General features: G+C 45.9%; 1 long non-coding RNA gene across 2 annotated transcripts in view; it reads left to right on the top strand.

Moving 5' to 3' along the window:
* LOC139756005 (uncharacterized) overlaps nt 1–9,414 on the top strand; it is a 205,027-nt gene extending 195,613 nt beyond the window's left edge. For both annotated transcript variants that reach the window (XR_011714240.1, XR_011714241.1), the window contains exon 6: nt 9,348–9,414. This is a non-coding gene — a long non-coding RNA (uncharacterized lncRNA). The remainder of the gene's footprint in view (nt 1–9,347) is intronic.
* Nucleotides 9,415–12,720: the final 3,306 nt, after the last annotated feature.

The raw sequence follows: 12,720 nt of genomic DNA, 5'->3' as shown, positions 1-12,720 counted from the left end.
AGACTCGCTCTTTGTAACGTAACACTTCAGTATCTCGGGTTCTACTGGTGACAGAGAAGACTCGCTCTGTGTAACATAACACTTCTGTGTCTCGTGTTGTACTGGTGACAGAGAAGACTCGCTCTGTGTAACATAACACTTCTGTGTCTCGTGTTGTACTGGTGACAGAGAAGACTCGCTCTATGTCACATAAAGCCACGGTTATCAATCACCAGTTACTGCTCGACCCTGGGCAGCCCGTGAATGGCTCACAGCCAGCACCGGTGACCACCACACCACGGAGGTCCGCCACCACCACCGCCACATATATGACCTTATATACCAGTGGTAATCATATATGACCATATATATCCGTGGTAATCATGTATGACCATATATATCCATGGTAATCATATATAACCTTATATATCCGTGGTAATCATTTGTAACATATATCCGTGGTATTCATATAGGTGTTGTTGATGATATGTTTTATATGCAAACATATGGAGTGGCTCTGGGCGATTCCATGTCTCATACACAAAGTAATGTATTCATGTGATTTTTGGGAACCTCACTACCACCACCACCACAGTCACCACCACAGTCACCACCACAGTCATCACCACAGTCACCACCACAGTCATCACCACCACAACCACCACCACCACAGACTTTTCTCTCTCTTCTCCATCACTTCCTCCTGTACCACTACCACCACCATCTCCTCCACCACCTCGCCCTCCTCTCTCTCCACCTGTACTTCCTCTTCCACCACCAGCGATACCTCCACATCACCATCTCCACCACTACCTCCATCCTTCCCCACCACTCCTTCCTTCTCCACCGTTACCTCCTTCTCCACTACCATCAATACCTCCTCCTCCTCCTCCACCACCAACAGTTCCTCCCTCTTGAGCCACCCCTGTCACTACCTCACCTCCCTCCCCCCTTCCATCGAGAGAGAGAGAGAGAGAGAGAGAGAGAGAGAGAGAGAGAGAGAGAGAGAGAGAGAGATCCCGCGACCTTCGTCAGGTGTGTCAGGCAGGAGGCCAGGTTGGGCGACGTAGGCGCGTTAATCATTCCACTTCCACGCCAGAGAAAGGCTTACGGGGTCTCCCCGTGTGCGAGGTAGGCTGAGAACAAGACCACGAAATGTAATACGAAATTACAATGAAATGTGATACGAAATTACAATGAAATCTGATACGAAATTACAATGAAATGCAATACGAAATTACAATGAAATGCAATACGAAATTACAATGAAATGTAATACGAAATTACAATGAAATGCAATACGAAATTACAATGAAATGTAATACGAAATTACAGTGAAATGTAATACGAAATTACAGTGAAATGTAATACGAAATTACGGAGAGTTTAGGAAGATGATAAACCCCAGCAGGAGGAAGTTTGAGGGACATTCCTCACAAGGCGAAAACAAAATACCACAGAATTATTCACGTATTTCAAAAGTAGGAAAACGACGTCGTTGGGCCATTATCGTGTGCAAATGTGGCCTCTTAACTGCCGACATTAAAGACATGACTGCTTCTCTCTATAGCCATCACGACTCTTTACGTTTAACATCTGAAATTCGCCAGATATACCACGGGAACCAAACGTATTTCAGGCCACCGAAAACGGAAGTTTTGGACATAGAAAATGACGAAACGCCAGGTAGTACTTGAAATCTTTTCCGAAACTGAAATGCTGTGGTTACAGCGCTGTGGTTACAGTGCTGTGGTTACAGCGTTGTAGTTGCAGTGCTGTAGTTGCAGTGCTGTGGTTACAGTGGGTTGTACATGACGATTGGAGAATGGATGTGAATGAATGAAGCGTTCCTTCGTCTGCTCCTGGCGCTACTTCGCTGACGCAGGAAACGGTGAGCAAGGATGAAAAGAAAATCGGAGAGGTTATATATCGAGACAAAATGAGACCCGAACATGTCAGCTGTTTAACAAGAGGATAATTTGGTGCCCTGGATTACTGAGAGAATCCGTTACCAAAATAAACAAGAAAATATCATAGGAATGAAATATACTGACCAGATAAACAAGAAAATATTACAGGAAGGAAATATACTGACCAAATAAACAAGAAAATATCACAGGAATGAAATAAACTGACCAAATAAACAAGAAAATATCACTGGAATGAAATAAGCTGACCAAATAAACAAGAAAATATCACAGGAATGAAATAAACTGACCATATCAACAAGAAAATATCACAGGAAGGAAATAAACTGACCAGATAAACAAGAAAAATATCACAGGAAGGAAATATACTGCGACACAAAAAAAAAAAGAAAGTAGAAATGTGGATCGCACTACCTTCCAGTCTGTCATACTTCGGGTCTACGAGACATGTTTTAAATACGAGACAAAACTAGTAAATTCCTAGAATAGGATAGACTGATAACCTGCTGTCAGTATGGTTTTCGTAAATAAAGATCATGTTTGACTACTCTGAGTTCTTTGGTCGCACATGTAGCTGAGACACCTCCAAATACCCTTTGATGCTATTCAGTATATATATGTATAGGGACTTTGGTATATCCTTCGACGAAGTACCACACACAAGATTGCTACTTGAACCCAAAGGTCACAGTATAGGAGATCGAGTGTGGACGTGGATGGAGGACTGGATCTCACAAGATTGGCGACGAGTGTTATTGAACGGGTAAGCCTCCCACTGACTTTAAGGCTCGAGTGGGGTTCCACAAGCCTTAGTCTTTGGACCCATACAGTCTTAGGACCCTTGCAGTCCCAGGACCCGTACAGTCCCAGGACCCATACAGTCCCGGGACTCCCATACAATCGAAAAGTATGGGTCCCGGGACCCATACTTTTCATCGTCTACACAGCGACCTGGAGACATGACTTACCAGCAGAATCTCACAACTTGCCGACGACACGGTGGGAAATATGACTTAGTCAAAGAAGGAGTGACTGAAGGTTGAGAGGGATGCAGACACACTGGTGGGGTGGCGGGAGACGTGGCAGGTGGATGTCAGCGGAGAGAGCAGCGGAGTGATGTTCATGGGTGACAAGATTATGAATAATGTACACACAATGTTTGACGACCATTAGTGGAAGAAGACTAGTAATGTATACGGGAGACGGAGCCTATCTGCATTCACTGCAGCCAGCAGGGAGCTAGGATTCATAGAGAGAAATGTTAACTGGGAAACTAAGAATATGATGATCATCCTTTATAACGCCCTTATTGGACCTCAGGTGGAGAAGGCCTGTTCAGTTCTGGTCATCACACCTCGTGAAAAATGAAGAACAACCAGAACGAATTCAAAGATAAACAGCCAAACCAATTCCCTCCTACAGAAATAAGCCCCGTGAGGAAAGACGGGACGACCCACAATTATTCTCTCCCAATAAATCGAAGACTCGAAGATGTAACAAAAGTTTTCAAAATACTAAATGATTTTGGCAACTTATTTCAGCTGTAGAATGGTAGAATATTGGAATAGACAGCCGTCAGTTGCGGTAAATGCAAAGACTCTCAATACCCTCAGCTCAAGGCTAGAAAAATCTGCTTCAGTGATATCTGTATTCATTGAATAACCCTGCATCAAGATAGAGCAGTTCAAACGTGTCTCTTTTTCAGAGTCGCGCTGCAGTGCACCAGTTTGTAAAGCTGGCGAGGAACTCTTTTCCATTCACACTTTCCTATGGAATTTCGATGGTTGTACATTTATCCTACAGGATATTTTTTTTTTCTTACTTTTTTTTCCTCTCTTTTCCTCTCTACCGGCAGTTGAGCCGGAGGGAGAGGTGGGTGGGGAGGTTCTCTCTGCCTTACTATCTCTGTCCTTCCCATGTACTCCTCCTTTCCCACTACCACCACTGCCTCCCTCCTCCAACACTACCACTGCCTCCCTCCTCCAACACCACCACTGCCTCCCTCCTCCAACACTACCACTGCCTCCCTCTTCCAACACTATCACTGCCTCCCTCCTCCAACACCACCACTGCCTCCCTCCTCCAACACTACCACTGCCTCCCTCTTCCAACACTATCACTGTCTCCCTCCTCCAACACTACCACTGCCTCCCTCCTCCAACACTATCACTGCCTCTTCCTGCTCCTTCTCCACCAACTTGCTCTTCCTCCACTACCACTACCCTCCCTCTCCACCATCACTCCTACCTCTCCCTCCTCCACCATCACCACCACTACCTCCTCCACCATCTATACCGTCACTACGTCCTCCTTCACCACCACCACTACATCCTTCACCACCACCACTACCTCCTTCTCCATCACCATCACCACTACCCCTTCCTCCACCTTCATCACTGACTCTACCTCCTGCTCCATCATCACCACCACCACGACTACCACTTTCTCCTATCTCCACCACCACTATATTACCACTTTCTTCTCCTTCACCACCACCGCCACAACTCCCTCATCCTTCTCCACCACCAGAGCCTATTCGTTCCTCCTCCACCTCGACAGCATCCTCCTCCTCCTACACCTTTTTCCCCTCCACTCCATCCTCCTCCTTCCCTTCCACCCGCCTCCACTTGCCTTACATACACCACTTCCCTCCACCGAGGCCAGGCTCCCTCACAAATTACATTTAAAGCTTTATTGAGTAAAGGTTTTGTGTCCAGGAGAGACAATCCTGGTCTGGCTCACCACCATGTCTTGGTGAGGCAGGACCAGCACCAAGCCCTTCCTCACGGTAGACCACCACACTCCTGGCCTGGACGTGGGGTCTGGTGAGGCAGGACCAAGCACCAGGCCATACACCCACCCTCACCAGACCCACGGCTTGAACCTAGACCGTCCTCAGTGCCTGAAGAACTGAGACCGTATATAAAGTGAATCATATATTCACCGTCGAGATGGAACCCAGAAATTATCTGTGAGAGTGAGAGGACCAGAGATTTGAAATGTAATTTGAGTAGCGTTGCTGTACAGAGTAGAGTAATATTTCACATAATGTTAGTGTCAGGTAATTTCGAGCTATAGGATACTTTGATTAAATAACATGATATGGCTGAAGAGGTTTACGAATTAATTTCTATAGAGCGCACAATTAAATGAATGAAAAAAAAAAATTATTAATAATTGTTAACTTTATTAATAACTGTTAACTTTGCATCAGCTGATGTGACCAGGAAGTTCAGATAATGTTTTTGTCCGGATCGAATCTGTTTTAGGTGTGAGATGAACCAATTGTTACTCTTCGAAACATTTCTGGCAGGTGTACAGTGATCTTGGTGGGAGACCAAATGATTCACATTGAATGTGAGAAATTTTGCCAAAGTCCAGCAAACTAAAGATTGAAAAAATAAAGATTATTTAGGCCAATTGGACAACCATCTGTTATTCATACAAGATCGTGGAAACAAGACGCCATACATTATGTGAACCAGGCAGGTACACAACTATGAATAAGGAAATTTAGAGCAGCAAAATTGGTGAAATTTTTTGTGTTTTTGTTTTTCCTGAACTTCTCATCTAATTCAGAATTGGATTCAGACATTGGAAGGTACCGCGAGGAGTCAGTAGTGACTAGATCCAGAGGAAGTGGGTCACGAGCAATAATGATAGGTGAAGGAACAGAGCCAGGGTTAGGAATTAAATGATAATTTGAATATTGTTTTCACACTAGAAGGTATCATAGCCTCAACACCAGTGAGGTGGTTTTAGAAAACACTGTGGTATCTAGAAAAGGCATCATCAGAAAACGAAAAGTTTCTACCCATACAAGGCTCATGGTCCTTGTGACATTTCGTCATATGTACTGCAGAGGTGTGCAGATACACTAGATAAACCTCATGAAATACTGTTTTAGACGCCACTGGAGAAAGCCAGAGGGCAAAGGGAATGGAAATGAGCAAATGTCATACCTGTTTATCAAAAAGGAGACCGGGAACATACACTGACCTCCAGACCTGTCTCACTGACTCGTGTGGTCTGTAAGGTTCTGGGAAAGATAATTAGAAAGGAAACAGATGACTTTCTACAGGGGAGAAACTACTAAGGCGAGAGAGAGTAAGTTTTTAGGAAAAAGGTCTTGTGTGACGAATCTCTCTGATTTCTCTGATGGAGTGAGCTTTGTTTTGGGGCAAGTGGGAAGACTATGTGGATTGTGTGTGTGAATCTGGACTGCCAGAAAGCATTTGACACTGCTGCCTAGATGGCCGATTAAGAAGCTGGATCACTAAGCGGGAATAAGGGAGAGTACAGAAGATTATCTCGGTGGAAGGGAAGCCTTCTCTAGAAGGGCCGAGGTGCCACAGGGTTGAGTTCTGGGACCATTACTCTTCTTGATCTATGTGAATGACTTGCCTGAAGGTATGGACTCCTGCCTGACTATATATGCAGATGATGTAAGGGTCATGAGTGAAGTGGAAAGCGGGGATGGTTGCATCAGCTTATAAGGTGACTTGAATAGACTCCAAATTCGATTTGATACATGGTTGATGAAATTCAGCCCAAGCTCGTGTGATGTCATGAGACGGACAGATCAAAAGAAGGCATCAGTATGATCATTATCAATAGGAAATATATACTCTTGGATTCTTTGAGAGGAGGATTTAAGGATCAAAACATTGGGAGAATAGTTAAGTAGACAAACTGCCTCCTGGCAAGTACTAGAATAGCATTCAAGTATATTGATAAGGAAATATTGAGCAAGCTCTTCATATCCAGCCGAAGGTCAAAACTAGAATATGTTTCTCAAGTTGGGTCACCGCGGCTAAAGAAGCACAAAGAGATGATAGAGAAGGTCCAGAGGAGGGCAACAAAGATGTTACCAGAATGAAACGTATCTAAGTTATAGGGAAGAATTAAACACTTTAATTTTGTTCACTTTGGAAGAGAGAGAAGAGTGAGGGGTGACCTGATCACATCCTTTTAAGTTTTTAAGACAGATCGACAGCGTGAACAGTGAACAGTTATTTTTCGAGAGATGTAGGGATAGAACAGCCAGAGAACATAACACGAAAGTAAGACAGAAACATGTTAAAAGAAATGTAGTGAAGCACTTTAGTAGTATAGGAGTGGTGGGTCAGTGGAACAGAGTAAATGCAAGTGATAACAGAGAATGATGAAGAGATTGTGACACACGAGAGTGGAACTTCCACTACGGTACAAATAGGTCAAATATAAAGGTAAATAATCACACACACACACACACACACACACACACACACACACACACACACACCCTTCAACCCTCTTTTGATGGTCAGAAACTGATCCCAGTAGAATACACTTCACAAACCTGGGATCAGAACCCATTATCTTCCTCTTTTCACATACTCTTATAATGACCACATTCTCCATCAGTGTATGTTGTCTTGTGTCCCGTGAACTATGTAGGTCTGTGTCTTGTGAACTATGTAGGTCTGTGTCCTGTGAACTATGTAGGTCTGTGTCCTGTGAACTATGTAGGTCTGTGTCCTGTGAACTATGTAGGTCTGTGTCTTGTGAACTATGTAGGTCTGTGTCCTGTGAACTATGTAGGTCTGTGTTCTTTGAACACCCACATACCATGAGCTTCACCCACACACAAACGTGCGGGACTTGCCCCGCTCCACGTAGCAGGGTACGTCATCCTCCTTGGGACTTGATATCCCAGTGGACCCCGTTGAGGGCAGATTATGAATGTGGTTGTTTCCTGATTTTGTTGTTGGCCTCGCTCACAGCACAGGAGAGCCCCTCGTGCTGGAGGGACCCTCGTGGTGGAGGGACCATGGTGATGGAGGGACCCTGGTGCTGGAGGGACCCTCGTGGTGGAGGGACCATGGTGCTGGAGGGACCCTCGAGGTGGAGGGACCATGGTGCTGGAGGGACCCTCGTGGTGGAGGGCTCCTCGTGCTGGAAGGACCCTCGTGGTGAAGGGACCCTCGTTGTGGAGGGCCCCTCCTGCTGGAGGGCCCCTCCTGCTGGAAGGACCCTCGTGCTGGAGGGACCCTCCTGCTGGAGGTACCCTCCTGCTGGTGGTACCCTCCTGCTGGTGGTACCCTCGTGCTGGAGGGCCCCTCGTGCTGGAGGGAACCTCGTGGTGGAGGGCCCCCTTGCGGTATACATCACCCGTTAAGGAACAGAGAGGGATAAGTACATCCTCAGGTCACAGCACTGTGGGATATTACTGACGCTCATCCTGGCATGGCAGGGCTCATAATGAGGTGGCTGGTACACACACACACACACACACACACACACACACTACAGTACGTGTGGGGGTGTGTATAGCCCCGGTACCTACTGCAGCTGTGCTCGTATGTAGCCCCGGTACCTACTGCAGCTGTGCTCGTATGTAGCCCCGGTACCTACTTCAGCTGTGCTCGTATGTAGCTCCGATACCTACTGCAGCTGTGCTCGTATGTAGCCCCGGTACCTACTGCAGCTGTGCTCGTTTGTAGCCCCGGTACCTACTGCAGCTGTGCTCGTATGTAGCCCCAGTACCTACTGCACTGTGCTCGTATGTAACCCCAGTACCTACTGCAGCTGTGCTCGTATGTAGCCCCAGTACCTACTGCAGCTGTGCTCGTATGTAGCCCCAGTACCTACCGCAGCTGTGCTCGTATGTAGCCCCGGTACCTACTGCAGCTGTGCTCGTATGTAGCCCCAGTACCTACTGCAGCTGTGCTCGTATGTAGCCCCGGTACCTACCGCAGCTGTGCTCGTATGTAGCCCCGGTACCTACCGCAGCTGTGCTCGTATGTAGCCCCGGTACCTACTGCAGCTGTGCCCGTATACAGCCCCGGTACCTACTGCAGCTGTGCCCGTATACAGCCCTGGTACCTACCGTAGCTGTGCCCGTATACAGCCCCGGTACCTACCGCAGCTGTGCTCGTATGTAGCCCCGGTACCTACCGCAGCTGTGCTCGTATGTAGCCCCGGTACCTACTGCAGCTGTGCCCGTATACAGCCCCGGTACCTACCGTAGCTGTGCTCGTATACAGCCCCAGTGGAGATGTGGCCGTGTTGTGTCTTCAGCCCAGGATCAACACAAGCCCCTCGCCGGAGACTCGGAATAAATTTCATTATCTCTTAAATTTGTTCTATTTCCAGGTACAAGAAAACAGGATTAGCTCCAATTTTACCTCTCTCTCTCTCTCTCTCTCTCTCTCTCTCTCTCTCTCTCTCTCTCTCTCTCTCTCTCTCTCTCTCTCTCTCTCTCTCTCTATCTATCTATCTATCTATCTATCTATCAATCTCTATCTATGTCTATCTATCTATCTACTCTATCTCTCCCTCTTCCCAGGATGACCTAGATCCTGGTAGAAGGAGAAAAAATTTTATTACAAAAAAGAAAAAAAAATATTATGACCTTCTGCGGGTGAGCTGAGCGCCTTTCTCTTCTCTCTTCCCCAGAATGTAACAACAAGACCAGCAGCAGGAACAGCAGCTTCTCGTCCCCCCGCCCCCCCCGCCAGACACCTGTAACCTGCGCCTGCTTGCGACGGATTTCGACACAGGGACATCCTCCTAAGTAATTTCTTACTCTAGGTAAATGTTACTTCGTAAGTCTTCACGTAACATCTCTCCTAAGTCTCCGTAAAGTTACTTCACGTAACATTCTTCATCTCCCTAATAATCTTGATCCTACCTAATACCCCTCACCTCTCACCTCCCTTACACTCATTTCGAGTCCCCTTCCCTAAATTTTACGTATTCGGATTTTTCAAACGACCTTCTTACATCTCACCCTCCCGAAACTAAACACGTCGGGGTTCGTAATCCACTAAATAACCACAATGGGAGCAACATTTTTTCCTAAACTATTCATAAATTTTATCTCCGAAATAATATCATGAAATTAATTCTGAATATAATCCATTTTTAAAAAGAGTGATAAACTTATTCATACACTTAGATTGAAAGAAAGAAAGGAAATCATTTATATCGTCTTAAGTAAAGAACACTATAGAAATAGAAAGCCAGTGCTTCTTCACCTAGAAATCAGCAACAGTTTGGCTCCATGTGTAGTCTGCCTGTCCATCCGTTATGTCTACTTTAAATATCCTGAATTATGTATAATAATATAATTTATTACTAAAGTAAATATATATTTATATTAATATATATAATAAATTTATTATTCATATAAATATAAAATTCTTTCTTCTTTACTTAATTCGTCCATTCCTCCCTAAAGGTAGTACGTTAATGACAAGACTGAGCTTAAGGAATATCTCGTCTGCCCTACTTACTTCCTACTATTTGGAATTTAAAAACAAAGGTAAATTTCCACCCCAGTACTCCCTCCTTTTCATCTCCTTCATGCGACACGTAACATTCTAGTCGAGTAAATATCTGTTCCCTATCCCCGAAAGTAAATATAAATTTAATATATATAATATAATATAAATTTTATTCTAAGTAATAGATAAATCTATTAAAGTAATAGTAAATTACTCCCAATATTTACACACTAAATAATCCTCTAACCAAAAATTCAAGCCAACATCATCCCGGCTTCTAGAACCTCGGTACACTTGGGTGACTAAGGGCTACTGGTACACTTGAGGCCTATACCTGCCACGATTGTCTGGTGCCCTCGTTTGAGGGACCCTCCACAATGTTGTTATGGGACATCGTCAGGGAGACCTGTCCAGCCAGTGTCGTCCTCGATGGACTGTAAGACGTGGGTGGTAACTCGCCAGAATGGCAATTTTTCCTGATGTCTCTCAAGAATTTGATAGGAACACTTGTTCTGAAAAGATTCTATAAGTGTTTCTGACCAGGAGTAGTAACCTTGTTGACTTGCACTAGAGGTGAAGTAAAGGGGAATCATTTTCTGATGGCTCTCAAGTTGTAACGCCAGAAGCAGTGTGTAAAGATGGCTCCTCACGAGTGAGACGACTGGCAAGCCAGTGGTGCTGAGTGGTCTCAGGGTGTCACAGCCAGTTTGTCTTTGATATCATTATGTGATTATATGCAGCTTGTATAATTATGATCATAAGTTTTATACTGATATATATATATATATATATATATATATAATATAAAATTCTTTTTTCTTTACTTATTCGCCATTCCCTGCGCTAGCGAGGTAGCGTTAAGAACAGAGGACTGAGCCTTAGAGGGAATATCCTCGCTGGGCCCCCTTCTCTGTTCCTACTTTTGGAAAATTAAGAAAACAAGAGGGAAGGATTTCCAGCCCCCACGCTCCCTCCCCTTTTAGTCGCCTTCTGCGACACGCAGGGAATACGTGGGAAGTATTCTTGTTCCCCTATCCCCAGGGATAATATATATCTATATATATATATATATATATATATATATATATATATATATATATATATTTATATATATATATATATATATATATATATATATATATAGATAGATAGATAGATAGATAGATAGATAGATATACTCACAATACTTTCACACATCATCAAATAACGATAACGAAAAACTTCAAGCCAACACACCAGCGGGTTCGTGACCTCTGGCCTGTGGGTGGACAGAGGGCAGCGTGGGTCACTTGGAGGCGTTGCCTGGCCAGCGAGTGTGTCTGAGTGGCTCTCAGAGGTGTAGACTGGCCAGCCAGTGTGTCTGAGTGGCTCTCAGAGGTGTAGACTGGCCAGCCAGTGTGTCTGAGTGGCTCTCAGAGGTGTGGACTGGCCAGTCATTGTGTCTGAGTGGCTCTCAGAGATGTAGTCTAGCCAGCCTGTGTCTGAGTGGCTCTCAGAGGTGTTACTGGCCAGCCAGTGTGTCTGAGTGGCTCTCAGAGGTGTTACTGGCCAGCCTGTGTCTGAGTGGCTCTCAGAGGTGTAGACTGGCCAGCCAGTGTGTCTGAGTGGCTCTCAGAGGTGTAGACTGGCCAGCCAGTGTGTCTGAGTGGCTCTCAGAGGTGTAGACTGGCCAGCCAGTGTGTCTGAGTGGCTCTCAGAGGTGTAGACTGGCCAGCTAGTGTGTCTGAGTGGCTCTCAGAGGTGTAGACTGGCCAGTCATTGTGTCTGAGTGGCTCTCAGAGGTGTAGACTGGCCAGCGAGTGTGTCTTGAGTGGCTCTCAGAGGTGTAGACTGGCCAGTCATTGTGTCTGAGTGGCTGGCGGAGGTGTAGTCTGGCCCTCCAATGTGTCTGAGTGGCTGGCAGAGGTGTGGCCTAGTCTTTCTGAGTGGCTGGAGGAAGTAAGTTAATCAAGAGGAATTATCCTTCGGATTCTGTGGCTGGCGCTGGGAGAGAGTTTACTAAGGTGTGGCTGAGATGTGGGAGAGGTGAGGAGGGGCGTTGGCCTGGGAGAGGTGGGGAGAGAAGTGGGTGTGGGGGAGGTGAGAGAGGGCGTAGGTCTTGGGGAGGTGATGGGGAGCCTGGCTTTCGGGGAGGTGATCATACTAGACGCCCCAAGGCTGGGAGTTTGGCCTTTCACGTAATTGGGGAGAGTGAGGAGGGAGAGCTGCCCTAATGTGCCGCCAATTACCGCTGCGGCACCTCTCTCTCTCTCTCTCTCTCTCTCTCTCCCATCTACCACTCTCACATTTCATCTTCCTCTCTCACGGATCTCACTCTCTGTTCACACCCCACCTTCCACTCTCCTCCGCCACTCTCCCACACCACCACTCACTGTCACGCTACCACTCTCCCTTCCTCCTCTCACTCTGCCATCCCAGCCGACTGTATCTCTCGATTCTCATTCCACATGAACTATGTAACACACACTCTCTCTCTCTCTCTCTCTCTCTCTCTCTCTCTCTCTCTCTCTCTCTGGACCCCATGTGTGGGGAGGGAGGGTGTT

Source organism: Panulirus ornatus, chromosome 20 (genome assembly GCF_036320965.1).
Source record: "Panulirus ornatus isolate Po-2019 chromosome 20, ASM3632096v1, whole genome shotgun sequence".
Lineage (NCBI taxonomy): Eukaryota > Metazoa > Arthropoda > Malacostraca > Decapoda > Palinuridae > Panulirus > Panulirus ornatus.
This window is presented reverse-complemented; position numbering and strand designations above follow the sequence as displayed.